This window comes from Crassostrea angulata, chromosome 2 (assembly GCF_025612915.1).
Source record: "Crassostrea angulata isolate pt1a10 chromosome 2, ASM2561291v2, whole genome shotgun sequence".
Classification (NCBI taxonomy): Eukaryota; Metazoa; Mollusca; class Bivalvia; order Ostreida; family Ostreidae; genus Magallana; species Magallana angulata.
Window position 1 is genome coordinate 6,047,080 of NC_069112.1, and position 20,038 is coordinate 6,067,117.

The following is a 20,038-nucleotide window of genomic DNA, read 5'->3' on the forward strand; positions in this document are numbered from 1 at the left end:
AAAAATATATTACAAATTACTGCACTGACTATTCCAGTAAAGAATAGCTCATCCTTTAAAAGCACTGACCATACAAGTATTCTCTTAGAATCATACAGCATTTAGCCAATCGTTATGGTCTTTAGTTTTCTTGCAGTCATTATTAACTACAAAACATATACCGGTATATCACATGTATAAAAACTTAATGGATACTCTAAAGAGTGTACCTTTCAATCAGATTTGTCTCTCTCTCTCCTCGGTGTAGCTGCATCTCCGTGCAACAGATCCTTTTTTGACTCCGGAACAATCCAAGTGATGTAGCGCGACGCCATCGTTAACAATGGATATAAACTCTCAGCTAACCATCGGTCTCGCGGTAAATGTTTACAATGTAATGTAAACAATATGTATTTGTCTAATTAAATACATGTATGGGCTACAATTTCTCGGTGAACCTATTCATTTATTGATAATATTTCGGGGTAATATTGTCATTAAAACACATTTCAAAAATAAAAATATGTTCCAATATTTAAACTGATAAACACTATATGCGACTGCATACAGTCATGAATTTAATGACATTGATAAATTTTACCTGTCACAGCATCCTGTAGGTCCAAATATCTGTAGACAGCCACCCTGTTGTGGCTTTTTGATCCGACCCAGAGACGATGAGTGCGGATTTCATAACTTAGGCTATGTGGTGTGAATATCCCTGATGGTCTTATCAGTAGATGTGACAGGAACTGACCGTCTCTGTCTATCATCTGTACTGTATTGGTTTTATCATCACACACCAGGATGTGTGACAGCGGGTCAGTACAAATTCCACATGGCAGTATTGTTGATTCTGATGGATGTCCATGGTAGGAAAAACGATGCCTTCCTCCTCGCTCTGTCACTACTATAGCGCCAGTCTCACCGAAACAGTCAGACACCACGACATCACCATTGTTGTTCTCTGTTATATAGCGAGGTCCACGATACATTCTCCGTCCTGTGTTGTGGTACTTTATGGTCTGCGTGAGTTGTCCACTCTGGTTGTACCGGGTTACCTTGCCTGTCTTTGTATAATAGTTATCCATCCCGACCAGTATATCCCCAAAGGACGGAGACCAGTACACACACCGTGGTCCCCATAAAGAGTTTGTTTTCTTGATAAATGTAGTAGTTAATTTCATATCACTCGACAGTTTGATGATGTTATAATTCCTGTCAATATATAGTAATTCACCATCACTGTTTACTGTGTGAAATCCTCTATTTAAATCATCACGTAAATCCTTCAGATGATATATAGAGTCATCCGTTAGGGATTTTAAGATGAGATTGTATTCGTCACTGACCCAGAAACGTTCTGGAGTCTCAAAGGAAATGTGATGACAACCATTAACACCTGTCACTGTGAGATATTGATGGAACTCAGGACCAGACATCAGTTTCAGCAGACACTGGTTGCCTACGCGTCGGTTTCCTTTCTCTGTGATTTGGAATGCACTCAGTGACTCCATCACATCCTCCTTGTTGAGTGACTCAGTCATGGAGAGCTGGCCGGTGTGGAGTTTACAGAATAAATGAGGTATACTAAGGAAGGCTCTCTTTGTGAATGAGAGGAATTGTAGCGCACTAAATGATAATTCTGGCTGTTCGTATCTATTTGCAATTTTCTGTAGGGTGACAATATGTCTGCTCATTTCTTTCATCTGTTTTAAACATCTATGTTTGAAATTAAAGTCACAAAACACATTTTTCATAATATCTTTTCTCACTATATTAATGAGATGCTTCAGTGTCTGAGCCTTTGTTAACATCTCTGATTTATAGCGGGTGACTTCTGTGTGACAGGTTTTGACATCATCTTTGATTCCTGTCAGGAGAACATGTCTGTAAAAGAGAGCATCACTTCTGATAGTGTTAATAGTTCTCATGCATTGTTGTTTATGTTCGTTATACGCTTGTTGCAATTCAGGACCAGACATCTGTTTAAGAAGATATTCGATTTCTGTGCATCGTTTCCTTCTCTCAATGATTTGGATTTTAAGTAACGAGTCCATCACATGTCCCTTGTTGAGTGATTCAGTCATAGTCCTGGCGTAGAGATGTATTTTAGTAAAACGTAATTTCTTTATGAATGAGAAGTATTGCAGCAGACTTATTTCTGAATGTTCATATTTATAATCATATGTCTGTATGGAAAAAAGCCTTTTTTGTATTTTCTGCTTTAAACATTCATGCTTGTAATCAACATCACGTAAGCTACAGTCAATGCGATTCTTCAATGTTTTTGCCTTTTCAAAGATCTGTGATTGATAGTGGGAGAATTCTGTGTGACAGGTTTTGATATCAGCTTTGATTCCATTCAGCACAAACGGTAGATAAAAAAGATGATTGTTTTTAATGCAGTGGAATACTTGCCTTTGTGTTTCCTGTGGAGTTTCAACTCTAACGTTTAAACTACTAATATCCATTTGTCCCGTTCTATGGGAAGAGTGAGTGTGTTTCACAGATATCTCGTGGTTTGGATTGTTGTTATATTTCTCATGGTATTTTACAACATCATGGTCTATTGTTCTGAGATTTTTCACATGGTTCTCTTTACACTGGTGACACAGATCACATGGACATGATACACAAAAATACTCTGTGTCCCCCGGACACTTAGAACACTGGCGTACTCTTTGCGCGTTGCCCATGAAGTGGGGGTTCAGAATCCTAAGATCCTGTCCTGTTAAAAAAACCACATCCTAATGTAATATTTGATAATGATAACAAATAAGTAATTTTAGAATAGAACAAGAACATAAACGTAAATAGAAATAGGTGTTATAAAAAAGAAAATATCAACACAGTGAAATAAACGTTATTGATCTGAAATTTCGTGGTTTAAAAGCGCAAAGTGACACAACACAATCTATTCTTTAGTTTAATCCGTAAAAAAACTCAAGATACCCATGGACATCATCGCTCATCTGACAAACAATAGCCATGATAATCAGCTTTATAGCGTCATTTATATGTATATAATTGGAACTGGGGTCTAAAAGAGTTTTTAGAAAGATGTGCTCTATCGTAATATCGCCGGTCATACTTGTACATTCCACATTCTGACTGATCCTCTTGTTTTATTATGAAATTATTTGTTCAGAGTAACAAAATCAAGTGTTGATCTTTCTAGAAATAATTTTTTTTCATATGTGTTTTTGAAACATTAAGTAGTAGCGGAGTTCACGACCACAGGTAGACTTCATGCCCCAAAAGGGTTTTACATATTTTCCAATCGGTAACAATACAGGGGCTGACAGGGGATTACAATGCATACTGTGGTTTCATCAATATTCGTTGAATACCAATTTTCGTGGATTTCGTTGTTTAGTTCATCCACGAAACTAAATGTTCATCGAAGTGCAATTTCTATTAACATTTTGTATTGATAGGGTCATTAGCAATGAATTTACCTATCCTTGAAACTGTGATTTTCACTTCATCCACGAAAATTGATACCCTTGAATATTAATGAAACCACAGTACAAGGGATATGTACAGGGGCTGAGAGGGGATAACAGGGTGTACAATGGATGTGTACAGAGGTTGACCGGGGATAACAGGATGTACAAGGGATGTGTACAGGGGCTGACAGGGGATAACAGGTTGTACAACGGATGTGTACAGGGGCTGACAGGGGATGACAGGTTGTACAAGGGATGTGTACAGGGGCTGACAGGGGATGACAGATTGTACAAGGGATGTGTACAGGGGCTGACAGAGGATTACAAGGTGTACAACGGATGTGTACAGGGGCTGACAGGGGATAACAGGTTGTACAAGGGATGTGTACAGGGGCTGACAGGGGATTAAAATGTGTACAAGGGATGTGTACAGAGGCTGACAGGGGATAATAGGGTGTACATGGGATGTGAATATGGGCTAAAAGGGGATAACAGGGTGTACAAGGGATATGTGCAGGGGCTGACAGGGGATTACAATGTGTAAAACGGATGTGTACAGAGGCTGACAGGGGATAACAGGGTATACAATGGATAGGTACAGGGGGAGACAGGTAATTACAGGGTATACAAGGGATGTGTACAGGGGCTGACAGGGGATTACAGGTTGTACAAGGGATGTGTACAGGGGCTGACAGGGGATAACAGAGTGAAGAAGGGATGTGTACAGGGGCTGACAGGGGATGGCAATGTGTACTTGGAATGTGTACAGGGGCTGACAGGGGATAATAGGGTGTACAAGGGATGTGTACAGGGGTTGACAGGGATAACAGGTTGTACAGGGGCTGTGTACAGGGGCTGACAGGGGATAACAGATTGAACAAAGGATGTGTACAGGGGTTGACAGGGGATTACAACTTGTAGAGGGGATGTGTACAGAGACTGACAGGGGATAACAGAGTGTACAAGGGATGTGTATATTGGCTAGCAGGGGGATACAAGGTGTAAAAGGAATGTGTACAGAAGTGGACAGGGGATAACAGATTGTACAAGGGATGTATACAGAGGCTGACAGGGGATAACAGGTTGTATCGAGGATGTGTATATGGGCTGGCAGGTGATTACAATGTGTACAGGGAATGTGTACAGGGGTTGACAGGGGATAATAGGTTGTACGGGGGTTGTACAGGGGTTGACAGGGATAACAGGTTGTACAGGGGCTGTGTAATGGGCTGACAGGCATAACAGATTGTACAAGGGATGTGTACAGGGGCTGACAGGGGATAACAGAGTGAACAAGGGATGCGTACAGTGGTTGACAGGGGATAACAGGTTGTACAAGGGATGTAAACAGGGGCTGACAGGGGATAACAGGTTGTACAAGGGATGTAAACAGGGGCTGACAGGGGATTACAATGTGTACACGGAATGTGTACAGAGGCTGACCGGGGATAACAGAGTGTACAAGGGATGTGTACAGGGGCTGACAGGGGATTACAATGTGTACAAGGGATGTGTACAGGGGTTGACAGGGGATAACAGAGTGTACAAGGGATGTGTACAGGGGTTGACAGGGGATAACAGGGGGTACAAGGGGTGTGTACAGAGGCTGACAGGGGATAATAGGTTGTACAAGGAATGTGTACAGAGGCTGACAGGGGATAACAGGTTGTTCAAGGGATGTGTACAGGGGCTGACAGGGGATAACAGGGTGTACAAGGGATGTGTACAGAGGCTGACAGGGGATTACAAGGTGTACAACGGATGTGTTTAGGGGCTGACAGGGGATAACAGGGTGTACAAGGGATGTGTACAGAGGCTGACAGGGGATAATAGGTTGTACAAAGGATGTGTACAGGGGCTGACTAGGGATAATAGTGTGTTCAAGGGATGTGTTCAGAGGCTGACAGGGGATAACAGAGTGTACAAGGGATGTGTACAATGGCTGACAGGGGATACAATGGTGTGCAAGTGATATGAACAGAGGCTGACAGGGGATAACAGGGTGTACAAGGGATGTGTACAAAGGCTGACAGGGGATAACAGGTTTAACAAATGATGTGTACAGGGGTGGACAGGAGATTACAATGTGTATACGTGATGTGAACAGAGGCTGACAGGGGATAACAGGGTGTACAAGGGATGTGTACAGGGGCTTACAGGGGATTACAATGTGTACAAGGGATGTGTACAGGGGTTGACGGGAATAACAGAGTGTACAAGGGATGTGTACAGGGGCTGACAGGGGATAACAGAGTGTACAAGGGATGTGTACAGGGGCTGACAGGGGATAACAGGGTGTACAAGGGATGTGTACAGAGGCTGACAGGGGAAAATAGGTTGTACAAGGGATGTGTACAGAGGCTAATAGGGGATAACAGCTTGTTCAAGGGATGTGTACAGAGGCTGACAGGGGATTACAATGTGTACAAGGGATGTGTAAAGGGGTTGACGGGAATAACAGAGTGTACAAGGGATGTGTACAGGGGTTGACATCGGATTATAGAGTGTACAAGGGATGTGTACAGGGGCTGACAGTGGATAACAGGGTGTACAACGGATATGTACAGAGGCTGACAGGGGATAACAAGGTGTACAACGGATGTGTTTAGGGGCTGACAGGGGATAACTGGGTGTACAAGGGATGTGTACAGAGGCTGACAAGGGATAATAGTGTGCACAAGGGATGTGTACAGGGGCTGACAGGGGATACTAGTGTGTACAAGGTATGTTTTCAGAGGCTGACTGGGGATGATAGGTTGTACAAGGGATGTGTACAGGGGCTGACAGGGGATGACAGGTTGTACAAGATATGTGTACAGGGGCTTACAGGGGATTAAAATGTGTACAAGGGATGTGTACAGAGGCTGACAGGGGACAATAGGGTGTACATGGGATGTGAATATTGGCTAAAAGGGGATAACAGGGTGTACAAGGGATATGTACAGGGGTTGACGGGAATAACAGAGTGTACAAGGAATGTGTACAGGGGCTGACAGGGGATAACAGAGTGTACAAGGGATGTGTACAGGGGCTGACAGGGGATAACAGGGTGTACAAGGGATGTGTACAGAGGCTGACAGTGGATAATAGGGTGTACATGGGATGTGTATATGGGCTGGCAGGTGATTACAATGTGTACCGGGAATGTGTACAGGGGCTGACAGGGGATTACAGGGTGTAAAAGGGATGTGTACAGGGGCTGCCAGGGGATAACAGGGTGAACAAGGGATGTACATAGAGGCTGACAGGAGATTACAATGTGTACAAGGGATGTGTACAGGGGCTGACAGGGGATGACAGGTTGTACAAGCTATGTGTACAGGGGCTGACAGAGGATTACAAGGTGTACAACGGATGTGTACAGGGGCTGACAGGGTATAACAGGTTGTACAAGGGATGTGTACAGGGGCTTACAGGGGATTAAAATGTGTACAAGGGATGTGTACAAAGGCTGACAGGGGATAATAGGGTGTACATGGGATGTGAATATTGGCTAGAAGGGGATAACAGGGTGTACAAGGGATATGTACAGGGGTTGACGGGAATAACAGAGTGTACAAGGAATGTGTACAGGGGCTGACAGGGGATAACAGAGTGTACAAGGGATGTGTACAGGAGCTGATAGGGGATAACAGGTTGTACAAGGGATGTGTACAGGGGCTTACAGGGGATTAAAATGTGTACAAGGGATGTGTACAGAGGCTGACAGGGGATAATATGGTGTACATGGGATGTGAATATTGGCTAAAAGGGGATAACAGGGTGTACAAGGGATATGTACAGGGGTTGACGGGAATAACAGAGTGTACAAGGAATGTGTACAGGGGCTGACAGGGGATAACAGAGAGTACAAGGGATGTGTACAGGGGCTGACAGGGGATAACAGGGTGTACAAGGGATGTGTACAGAGGCTGACAGTGGATAATAGGGTGTACATGGGATGTGTATATGGGCTGGCAGGTGATTACAATGTGTACTGGGAATGTGTACAGGGGCTGACAGGGGATTACAGGGTGTACAAGGGATGTGTACAGAGGCTGACAGTGGATAATAGGGTGTACATGGGATGTGTATATGGGCTGGCAGGTGATTACAATGTGTACCGGGAATGTGTACAGGGGCTGACAGGGGATTACAGGGTGTAAAAGGGATGTGTACAGGGGCTGCCAGGGGATAAGAGGGTGAACAAGGGATGTACAAAGAGGCTGACAGGAAATTACAATGTGTACAAGGGATGTGTACAGGGGCTGACAGGGGATGACAGGTTGTACAAGCTATGTGTACAGGGGCTGACAGAGGATTACAAGGTGTACAACGGATGTGTACTGGGGCTGACAGGGTATAACAGGTTGTACAAGGGATGTGTACAGGGGCTTACAGGGGATTAAAATGTGTACAAGGGATGTGTACAAAGGCTGACAGGGGATAATAGGGTGTACATGGGATGTGAATATTGGCTAAAAGGGGATAACAGGGTGTACAAGGGATATGTACAGGGGTTGACGGGAATAACAGAGTGTACAAGGAATGTGTACAGGGGCTGACAGGGGATAACAGAGTGTACAAGGGATGTGTACAGGGGCTGATAGGGGATAACAGGTTGTACAAGGGATGTGTACAGGGGCTTACAGGGGATTAAAATGTGTACAAGGGATGTGTACAGAGGCTGACAGGGGATAATATGGTGTACATGGGATGTGAATATTGGCTAAAAGGGGATAACAGGGTGTACAAGGGATATGTACAGGGGTTGACGGGAATAACAGAGTGTACAAGGAATGTGTACAGGGGCTGACAGGGGATAACATAGAGTACAAGGGATGTGTACAGGGGCTGACAGGGGATAACAGGGTGTACAAGGGATGTGTACAGAGGCTGACAGTGGATAATAGGGTGTACATGGGATGTGTATATGGGCTGGCAGGTGATTACAATGTGTACTGGGAATGTGTACAGGGGCTGACAGGGGATTACAGGGTGTACAAGGGATGTGTACAGGGGCTGCCAGGGGATAACAGGGTGAACAAGGGATGTATACAGAGGCTGACAGGAGATTACAATGTGTACAAGGGATGTGTACAAGGGATGTGTACAGGGGCTGACAGGGGATTACAGGGTGTACAAGGGATGTGTACAGGGGCTGCCAGGGGATAACAGGGTGAACAAGGGATGTATACAGAGGCTGACAGGGGATTACAATGTGTACAGGGAATGTGTACATGGGTTGACAGGTGATAATAGGTTGTACAAGGGATGTGTACAGGGGCTGACAGGAGATTACAATGTGTACAAGGGATGTGTACAGGGGCTGACAGGGGATAACAGGGTGTACGGGGATGTGTATATGGGCTGGCAGGGGATAACAATGTGTACAGGGAAGTGTACAGAGGTTGACAAGGGATAACAGGGTGTACAAGGGATGTGTACATTGGCTGACAGGGGATAACAGGGTGTACATAGGATGTGTACAGGGGCAAACAGGGGATTACAATGTGTACAACGGATGTGTACAGAGACTGACAGGGGATAACAGGGTGTACAAGGGATGTGTATAGAGGCTGACAGGGGATAACAGGGTGTACAGGGGATGTGTATATGGGCTGGCATGGGATTACAATGTGTACAGGGAATTTGTGCAGTGGTTGACAGAGAAAACATAGTAGGTGACATGGGGAGGACAGGACATTGTCATAACGACAGGGGTTTAAGTTGTGTAGGAACATAAAATATCGTCTGTGCCTTGTATATGCAATGTGGTACCCTCGTAATCGAAAATCGAAAACCTCTGATGACACCCCTCCCCCAATATCCCGGCTGTGTTGATAACCTTGCAGAGTTTATACTGTGTATCATGTATTATAAATAGTAAGGGGGTTTCAATGCAACAAACATTATAACCTACGACCCCCAATAAAACATGGGTAATCATAGATTACAAAGCTCACCAAGATGAGGCATCATCTTAATGAGGCCACCTTTATCATATTATTTGAAAATCATAGTTAATGATCTTTGATATTCATGGACACTGTTTTGACACAATATCATATTTCATTAGTCAAAAACGTGTATGATAATCATTTACTCATTTCATAGGGTATTATAAGATGCAATGTTTTTCAATACAATAATATAAAATAAGATATAACATCCTATAACACATGCAATATAAATCATATAATACAATAAAAAACTGTAAAAAATGATGATGCAATTGTAACATATGATGAGACATTGCGTCTTGTTTTACATTTTTTTGTAATTGATCACATATCAATATCAAAATATATGATATTTGATACAATATAGTATTAAATGATACAAGATCATATCGCATTATAAATCCCAATATTGAAACATATGATATTAAATTGTATAAGTTATTATGATATTGTATTGAACGAGATTGTATTTAATACATAGTATGATATTGTATCATATGATACAAAGATAATTTGATACAACATTGTATCATATCATATGATACAATATCATGTGATATATAGTTGTAAATTATATAATACAAAATCACATTTTTTAATATCGTATCATTTGATACAATATATATTTCTCCATTTATCATAAATTACAGAATACAGTTTCATGTAATATATTTATATGTTATATAAACCAATATCATATTATACAATAATGTATTATATGATACGATATTATGTAATATACAGTATCGAATCATAAAATACAATATTATATATTGCAATACGATATGACACAATATAGTAAATTATCTCATACGTGTGGTGTATATTACCCGTGTGATAAACCTTTGCTGTATCAAACGGGTGATGCTTTATCAAATACTTCCGGTCCGAACTATTTTTGACATAGCCCCTCGATTCAACGCTTCAGGGACCTAGTTTCAAAGATTTACCAGTACTTTAAACATTATTATATCTTCTACCAAAAGTGATATAAAATGGATTTGGTCAAAGACCTCAATTACTTACAAATATGAAGGAAAAACACACAACTGCGTAGCATAGGCGTCGGAACCCCCCCCCCCCCCCCACACACACACACCTCTTTTTGCAAAGTTACACATAACCGTAACCAAAAGATCTTTTTTCTTGTTTGTCAAGATTTTTGATAAGTTTAGCCCCTTCAGACTTTCAATTTGCTTCGTGTAGTTTATAAAACTGCAAATTACGTAAACTATCAAGGAGTTCATCCTGACGCGATGGAAAGAGAGCGTACTGGTTGTGTTTATATACAAGAACTTACCGAAATAATGTTTCATAAGACTTTGATCCCACCACCAGTAAGCATCCTTATTCACTATTTTCAATCCCGAATCACTAGGCTGGTGTTTGTGTTATAAAACATCAACAACTGTTCCTTGTTCGAGTCAATTCAAACTAACGAGCATTCGCAACTTTGTGTATGTCAACAAACTTGATTATTCAAGTCTTATGATCCGTATTTCCATTGAATGAAATGAATAAGCTCTAAGAAAAATTATTTTGAGCTAAACAATTATTTTAATGTTTATTTCAGTGAAACTTTACATTAAAACAGGTTGCTTTATCTCAGAAATGACGTACTAAATTGTATTGCGCAAGGTCACAATAACTGCATAACACAACGTTGCATCATCGTTTTTGATCTTTGAATAAAAAATGATTCGGGTCATATAAGGGACTGTCTAAAAAGCTTCAAAATGTAAATCAAATTGTATGAGATAAATAGAACATCTATAATTGTGTGATTTTATATTTGCTTTATCCAACTCGTCGAAATGGTTATATTCGCTCGGCAAGCCTCGCGAATATATAAACCATTTCAACTCGTTGGATAAAGCAAATATAAAATCACACAATATAGATATCCTCTATATATACAATATTGTCTCATAATATACATACTATACATAACAATATCATGTTATAACATCATAATGTACAAAATATACAATATCATATCGTATCATATAACTTTTTATAATATAATATATGATATCATATTGTATCATATAAACAACAGTGTATCATATCATATAGGAATATAGGAATCTTGTTATATCAGTTAACAACAAACACATCTATCAAGCAGGTTTGAGTGAGGTGGGCGATTTTCTTTAGCATCCTTGATAATAGAGATAAGGCTCTGCATCTGATGCAACATTAGCAATTCATCTATATTATACTAGTTAAATCAATTATGCAAGTTTAAAAAGTTATATTATCTATAAAAAATGTGACCTGTTCCAAATTGTAAAAAAAAATAAACTCCAGCATCTGAAAACTATGGGTCTGATTCAGCATCTATGCCTGTGGAGTGCATCAAAATTACAAGATGCATCATCTATTCATATTTGATATAGATTGCACCAATAAGAACTAAGATTTGTCTATCAAAGAACGACTGCTCCAAAAATCTTGACCTTATTCGGCGTCCGAAACCTATGGCTCATATTCAGCATCCAAGCATGTTAGGTGCGTAAGTACCATAAGACAAACCATCCATGCAAGTTTGGTGAAGTTAGGACCAGTAGTAACTTAGACATTGCCATCAAACGGCACCTGTACCAAAAACTTTAACCTGCTCCAAAAACCTTTACCTCCTCCAGCATCTGAAATTCATGGCCCGGATTCAGAATGAAATTCTTTCAAGTCCATAATTAGGTCCAGATGCATCATCCATGCAAGTTTGGTAAAGAAAAGACAAGTGATAACTTATATACAGGATCTGCAACAAAAACTTTATACCGGGGGTATAGCATAGGCTCCCCCTTGATTTCGTCTCAGTGAACTAAAAAAGCCCATTATAATGTCGTCTGTGGTCAATGCACTCACGTACATGTCCAAGTTACGAAAAGATTGTAAAAAGATTGTGAAATTATACAATTACCTTCTCCAGACTGCTGAAGGCTTAATTGAGGGCACTGCCATGAAGTCTGTGAAAATGGCCTGGTAGCCCGCTGAGAAATTTGTGAAGCCTGTGGGTAAGTTAGACACGTGCTATGTGTCGGTGGTGGTTGTAGAAGTGGTTGTTGGTTATCTTGCTGCAACAGTTCACCCTGAGAGGCCAGGCAACTGTTAGATTGTTCTCCAGCTGAACTTCCTGGTGTTAAACGACGCTTACGTGGCATGGTTTCCTTCAACTGATATTTGTATAAGAGATTAGGAGAAAATAAAAAAAAAATAAAGAAAAAGACGTGAAATGAAATAAAATTAGCTCAGCAAAAAAACCCCAAAAAACAAAAATACAAGCATTCTGAGAGTATTGCATACGCAATACACGTCCCATACCGGTTTGTAGAAATTTGTGAAAACAATGCACTGTTATGCAGAATATAATTTCTTACCGTCTTCTGTACCTCGAATCAACAGACCAACCCGATAGCGAACCCGATTGTCATAATACAAGAACCCTGTCGATTAAATTTAGAACACAATGCTTGACACTATTTTATAGAACTTATTTGTTTGTTGGAAACAAAAAAAGGAATGGTCCAAGTAATGCACGATATTATTCCTGACTACATACATTCCTCGTTTATTCAATACACACCGAACCCAATCACGAACCCGAACATTAAAAAATTGGAGTATAAAAAATTGATTTTCTCGATAATATATCAACCAGACACTACAAAAGTGTAAACTTAATGTGTAGTTTAACATTTTGAAGCTGTTCAGCAAATTTCATATTATTCTTCAAACGCATAATGAAAAAAAGTGTGGAAAACTAAAGTGGGACAGACAGATGGGGGGACATTTGGTCAGACGGACGGACGGACTGACGGACTGACGGACGCAGAGGAAAGCTATAGTCCCCTCCGGTGAAAACCGGTAGAGGACTAAAAAACATTCGATTAAGCGGTACAACCAATTGACAATACTTTCTAAAACTAAGCTCAATTTGTTAATGAACTAACTATTGAAAATTATATCGATAGTTTACTATAAAAATGTATTTATAAGATAATGATTTCAAACTTCAAATGCATTCATCTGAAATGTATAGGAAGATAAAAACACAACAAGGGCACAACAAAGCCGAGCATCCCCTCGCAAAATGAAACTAGATGCTGTCATTAGACAGTAATACCCGCACCAAGTGTTTGCCCCTAAATAACACTGTTTTGTACCAATTTAATTGAAAATGAAGGCCACATGCAAGCTCCGGTAATATATTTAAAAATTATAATTTTCATAACTGAAGGATGAGATATGATATATAATAATATAATATAGGATAATATGAGCAGCACTTTATGTGCAATTTGGGGTTGAACTGTTTGCAGTGAATTTTCAGTTAATCAATAATCTTAACATTTCATGTCATAGAAAGTATCATGGTCTATATGATTATTACAAACAAAATTAAAAATAAATTGTGTCCTCTCCCCGTGGCGGTTGCCGGCTTTAAATTTGCTTCTGTGTGCCTACATGTACATCATCATGTGCTCAGATTTAGAGAAGGGATGGGAGTGAATGGTCAACCCCCCCCCCCCCCAAGAAAATTCGTTTATATCAATTATAGTAAAATTACCAAAAATACACATTGGACCCCAATCGTCTTACAGACATGTAAACGCCCTAACCCACTGCTCTTCAATGTTAGGTAACATTATTTGGGGGGTAAATATTTAATTAATATTTAATATACTTTATTGTTTATCTCAATAGGAAGTATACATCACAAAATGCAGGTGTCCTGCACCACCCGCTGTTATTTACCTAATAAAATAGTGTAAGTGGATTTGAAGAATAGGTCATAAAAATACATGCATGTTATAAATACCTGATCTTTGTCTGAAGTTACGTACACAACACAGATCTGCAGGTCTCATTAGCGGGTACTAGTTTTACCCAGCTCTTTGATTAGATGGCCGGTTCACGTGTATACATACATGTATGTGTTTTCCATATGCAGAAAAGGATCAGTTAAGATCAGCTAAAGGAATTCATTATTGTGTTTTAATTGGATTATCATTATGATGTTGACCAATATAGGTAAACATAATACATGTAGTTGCAGTAGCACAATATAATGAGATGCCAGCATGCATAAGTTCTACTTTCACTTTCTAAATGTGATCTCCCTTTGACAGCATACTGTATCATCATCTTTTAATATTTAAATAAGCTTATCATCGTTACCTATCCTACCGTATTTGTAAAGTTTCTGTCATTTTAATTGCAAAAGTTATTTTTTTCGTTTGTCAGACTGCATGATCATGCACTAATGAGTTGACCCCATATTGACCCTGTATAAACAATTTCTTATTAAATTTGTGTATTACATGTAAGTAAGTGTAGACACTTATCATTTTTATATGAGTTATAATAGGAAGGAAGGAGTATTTCTTTCCTAATGTATTATAATGCATCAAATACAATGTAGGTCATGACCTTATGGGACTATTCTGACCCCACGAAACAGGAAAATACAAAATATCTTGTAATATCATTATAATGCATCATATGGTGTAAAGTACATTAATGACCCCCAGGTGTTGTCTTTAACCCCCCCCCCCCCCCGCCTTTATGAAATAAGAAATGATGATACACTGTATATTTTGTTAACTTCTGAGATCCTCATCCCTAAACCATATAATTTATTCTTGCTCTTTGTGTAATTGCGCATAAAACTGTATATAGATTATGCCCCCATGGAGACACTCTGACATCTAGAACTAGAAATAATAAAGTATTTTATCTTATTCATATGTAGTGTTTGATCCATGTGAGTAATTCCTAGCCTAATGATGACACGGCTTTGTTTAGGAGACTTTACAATTGCCCCAAATAGGCGAATACATATGCATATAACATTTTGTTTATAAATCTTAAAAATTGAATTAGGCAATTTCCAAAATGTTAATGTGCATCAGGAGAGAAAAAGCAATCAAGAAATGATTTAAAATTTGCTACTGTACACATATAAGAATGTATTAAGAAGACTGAATCTTTAGAACCATGTAAGATTGGGGGGGGGGGGGGTTGAATGTGGAGTATAAACATTTATAATTTGAATCATTTATTGTTAGTAATTTTAATTTGTCAATGAATACTAGTTATTGATCCCAAGGTAGAAATATGACCTCTGATCATATCTCAATAGATCATTTGTCAATTATGCAAGGTGTAATGTATTTTTTTTAAGAATAACATTTTTTACCAGTTTATAAAAGTTTTTAGACACCCAAATTATATTTTGATTGTAATAGATCATTCGTCAAATAAGGGGGGGGGGGAGAACAGTTTATATTTGAGTTTGTTTGGGGGTGGGGGTTCCAAGTCATAGACTTGACAATTTTTTAATGTAATTTAAAATAAGACTACGCCATTCTACAGTCATGAACATGAATAGTATAGAACAAAACACAAACTAATACATGTTCATGAATTTATACATAGGAAGTATTACAAAACATAGATGATTGATCTATATCTGGGTTCTTAAATTAAATCATATATCATGTACATATTATATTATTGTTTCTTTGTTCAAGACATTTCAGATGGTATGTAGATCATGATCCCAAGTGCTCTTCCTGAAATTAACAAATATCATAATCAAAGTACTGAAGTTCTGACGGGAGTTGATTTTATCGATTATCAACGATATGTGATTTTGCATGGCAAGTAGTATCAGTAATCGAAATATTTCTGAGAAATTGTATGGATCCAGGCAAGACTGAACTCTTGTCTTGTTCAACCAAACGCTCGGCTGTCTCCGTTTATCTCCGACAAGCAAGAGAGACTCGGAGACAGCCAAGCGTCTGGTTGAACGAGACTACATTGAACTCTAGCGTAGGAATATATACGACTTTAAAAGGTATCTAAACTGTTTGTACAATTTAAAATCTTATTATTTTCATGGTATTAATAAATTAGTTTTCTTGAAAAACAATGCTTCAGAATACATAGCATCGAATTTATCGATTATTTTCAAAAACTAAGTGTTGTCAGCGGTATTGATTTGTGCTAAGGTCCAAACACTGTTTCACTTTCGCTTTGCCCGAGTGAGTGCATAGAAGAGTTCCCAAAAACCATTGAGATCCCCACTTTAATCCTAAGATATTATTCCTTCTTAGGTCATGTTGCATCAGATCATTATGGCATGTAAGTCATGACCCTAAGGGGTCATTCTGACACCCTAAGAATCAGAAATTGTCAATTATCTATTGATGTTTGATGATCCTTTCTCTATTTAATCTTTATTATTAAGTCTCCCGAATGAAAATTGAAGACTTATTGTTTTTGTACGGTTCTTATTACATGTATTATTATTATTCGTCTTTTTCTTTTTCTTCTTTCCCGCTCTGAACTTGTTTCTCAGAGATGGCTGAACAGAATTGTACAAAACTCTAGGATATGATAGGCATGCATCTAGTTGTGCACCCTGGTTTGATTTTACTCATTTGAGGTTAGACAACCACTTTTCCGGGGGGGGGGGGGCGGTCCAAAGGTGGGGGGGGGGGTGGGGGGTTCTAACATTGAACCTTGTAGGAAGAATCGTAGACTCTATTGTAAATGGTAACTTGAAAACGGACAAAGATAATAATATTGGGTTTTCATAATCATATATTGACTGTTACTGGCAATATATAAGGTTTATTAGATTTGACCCCTGGGGTCATCCCCACCCCCACAGGAATTTGAAATTACCATATATCTAAGAAACTGTTATAATCATGACCCCTTAACCATATATATTCATGTTTCTGATGTCAAGGGGCATCAAATGTTATGTAGGTCATGGGCACTGTGGGTGGTCCTGACCCCCTCACACAGCAAGTCCATGAATATCTTCAAAACAGTTGAGATCTCCACCCTTAAACCATATATATTCTTGTTTCTTGTGTCAAGGGGCATCAAACAGTATGTAGGTGATGGGCCACGGGGGTGGTCATGACCCCCTTCGAACAGGAAGTGCACGAATATCTCGAAAACGATTGAGATCCCCACCCCTTAATCATATATATTCTTGACCCTTAAAGGGCATCAAAAGGTATGTAGGTAATGGGCCTCAGGGTTTAATTTAATTTTTCAAAACTGTAATGCACATCTATGGAACAGTCCCTATCATATCCCAAGATATGATGTGTCTATATCTATTAAATCATAAGAGGAGCCCTTGGATCTATGTTTTTTTGAAGTGTTAAACGTCAATTTTCTGCTACTATTTGACTCCCTGGATGAAATTTAAATTTTTAAAACCTTATTGCACATCTATAGGACAGCCCAAATTATAACCTAAGAGATGACGTAGCTACTCCAAAAGTTGTAAGAGGAGTTCTGGGATCCATACTTTTTTTTTGCAAAAAAACGTCATTTTTTGTTGCCCACTGATCCCACTTCAATATGACACCCCAACAATATTCTAGAAGATCATTTGGCTACTTCCAAAAAAAATGACGTTTTTGAAACCAGTTTTTTTTGGTAAAAATACGTCATTTTTCAGCCATTAAATGACCCCCAGGACAAAATTGAAAATTCCGAAACCTTATTGCGCATCTATATGATACCCTAAAACATATTCCAAGAGATGATATGTCTACTGTTGAAAATGTTGGAGGAGTTCGAGGAAGGTTTTTTGTGGAAAAACGTCATTTTTTACCAATTATTTGACCCCCAGGAATAACAGAGAATTTTTAAAACCTTTTTACAAAACAACATGATTCCCCAAATCAAACTTTAAGAGTTGAGTTTGCTGGTTTATAAGATGTTATAGCAGTTTGAGAAAGTAAAACGTGACAGACGGACGGACGGACGGACGGACGGAACAGGGTAACAACAATATACCCGAACTTTCTGTAGAAAGTGCGGGTATAATAATGTTGGGGGAAATGCAATATTTAGGTGCAATTAAAGAGACCAAATATTTATCTTCTCAAAACCTCTTTGAATTAAAATGTTTCGTTTATTCCTATCTCCATGCACGCTCTAAGGTGTATCAATGAGATCGGAGGGTACATTTATATATCTTTATTTGTTTACATGAAAATACACAGACACAGGTCGGATTGACCTTCTTAAAATTGTTAAAAGGTCAATACCTAAAAAACGGAAATGACGTCATCAATTCAAAACATTTCCAATAAGGTTCTGATCAATATCTGTTAGTTCGAAAAGTTTCATAAAATGGCCAGAGCCGTTTTCGATCAGTCGCATCCACAAAAATGCGTAAGAAGAAAAAAGAATAAAGTAAAATAGAAACAAAGCAATAACAAGGTAGTCCGTTGGAAAACGGAATATCTTAACTAGAGACGAGCTCGTTACAAGCAACGATAAGGTCTTCCGTCGTATACGTGCCTGGTCTTTTCCAGGGTTTTGGGTGTACACTAACAAAGTCTTATAATATAGTGATTTTCTATTGATTGTCAAAAATGATTGCTATAGCCTAATCTTACTTAGGTTAATAATAAACAAGTAATTTCAGGGAATCTAGAATATTTACAAACACGACAAAGGGTATGATAAATATATATATTTGTGTGTGATGTACTGGTGCTGCCTTGTTCAGGTCGGACAGTACACACCCACAGTGACAATCCACTGAGGTCAACCACTCAGCTAAAATGACTGACCGTCCTCAGATTACCGCATATACTGTAGGCTGCCTTATTCAGGACGGACAGTATATGTGGTAGCCCTTCAACCACTGTACACACTGTAGGCTGCCTTATTCAGGACGGACAGTGGGCACAACGGCCTGGACGACAGTCTGATCAGTCACTAGAGAAAGGAACAATGGCTAGCCTCTGCGAGGAAAGCCTACTGTGACAGACTGACAAGCCAAAACGACTGCAATGCCTAACCTAGAGTACCAAGAGGACAACCTCTCTATGGGCAATCAAAAACACTTAACACCGTTACGAACGGGCAAGCTCTGTATTGACACAATACCTTTTATTGTTTTAATTCACTGACTTCTTATCTCTTCTGCTGATTTCCAACTAAGCAGCCGACATCTGATTCACCGTCGTATTTATACCCTTGTATCACGTGACATAAACAAGAAACTAAAAGAAAAACCCGGACCGTGCCGAACTTAAAATATCCGGAATTATTACATTTTCATTACTACATCTGCATACTACATCATTACTACAATTAATCCAACAAACACGTCTAATCGCCAAAAATCCATATGTTTAACATATGTTACTCGAAACATATGTTGAACATATGTTGCAATTTTACATGTGTAGATCATGCATTCCTCTATGATTTTCACAATTACATGTATCATTTAATACACGTACTTACTTGAGGAAAAATACATTTCCTAAGAGATGATAAGCTTGTCTTCTGTCACATGCAAGCACGTGTGGAATCCTGATTTTAATAGGTATCATGGCCGGGGATGGGGGGGGGGGGGGTGACATCGCAACAAGAATGTGTACTAGCGTACTTGAGTGTACATTGTTAATTATTAATTGATGTTGAATTATAATTAACAAACAATATCATAAATATTTAATAACATGCAGTCTGTAATTATGGATATCCTCTCCTACTAAGCTGAGAATGTTGGTTATAAACGAAAAGTAGGAATTCTGCATGTGTTAATTTTATTAAACATCATTTATTATATATGCACATTTTTAACGCTAATGAAAATTTATGTTG

General features: G+C 39.0%; 1 pseudogene; it reads right to left on the minus strand.

Moving 5' to 3' along the window:
• The window catches only part of LOC128170594 (uncharacterized), a 59,243-nt pseudogene that overhangs the window by 22,748 nt on the left and 16,457 nt on the right, over positions 1–20,038 (minus strand).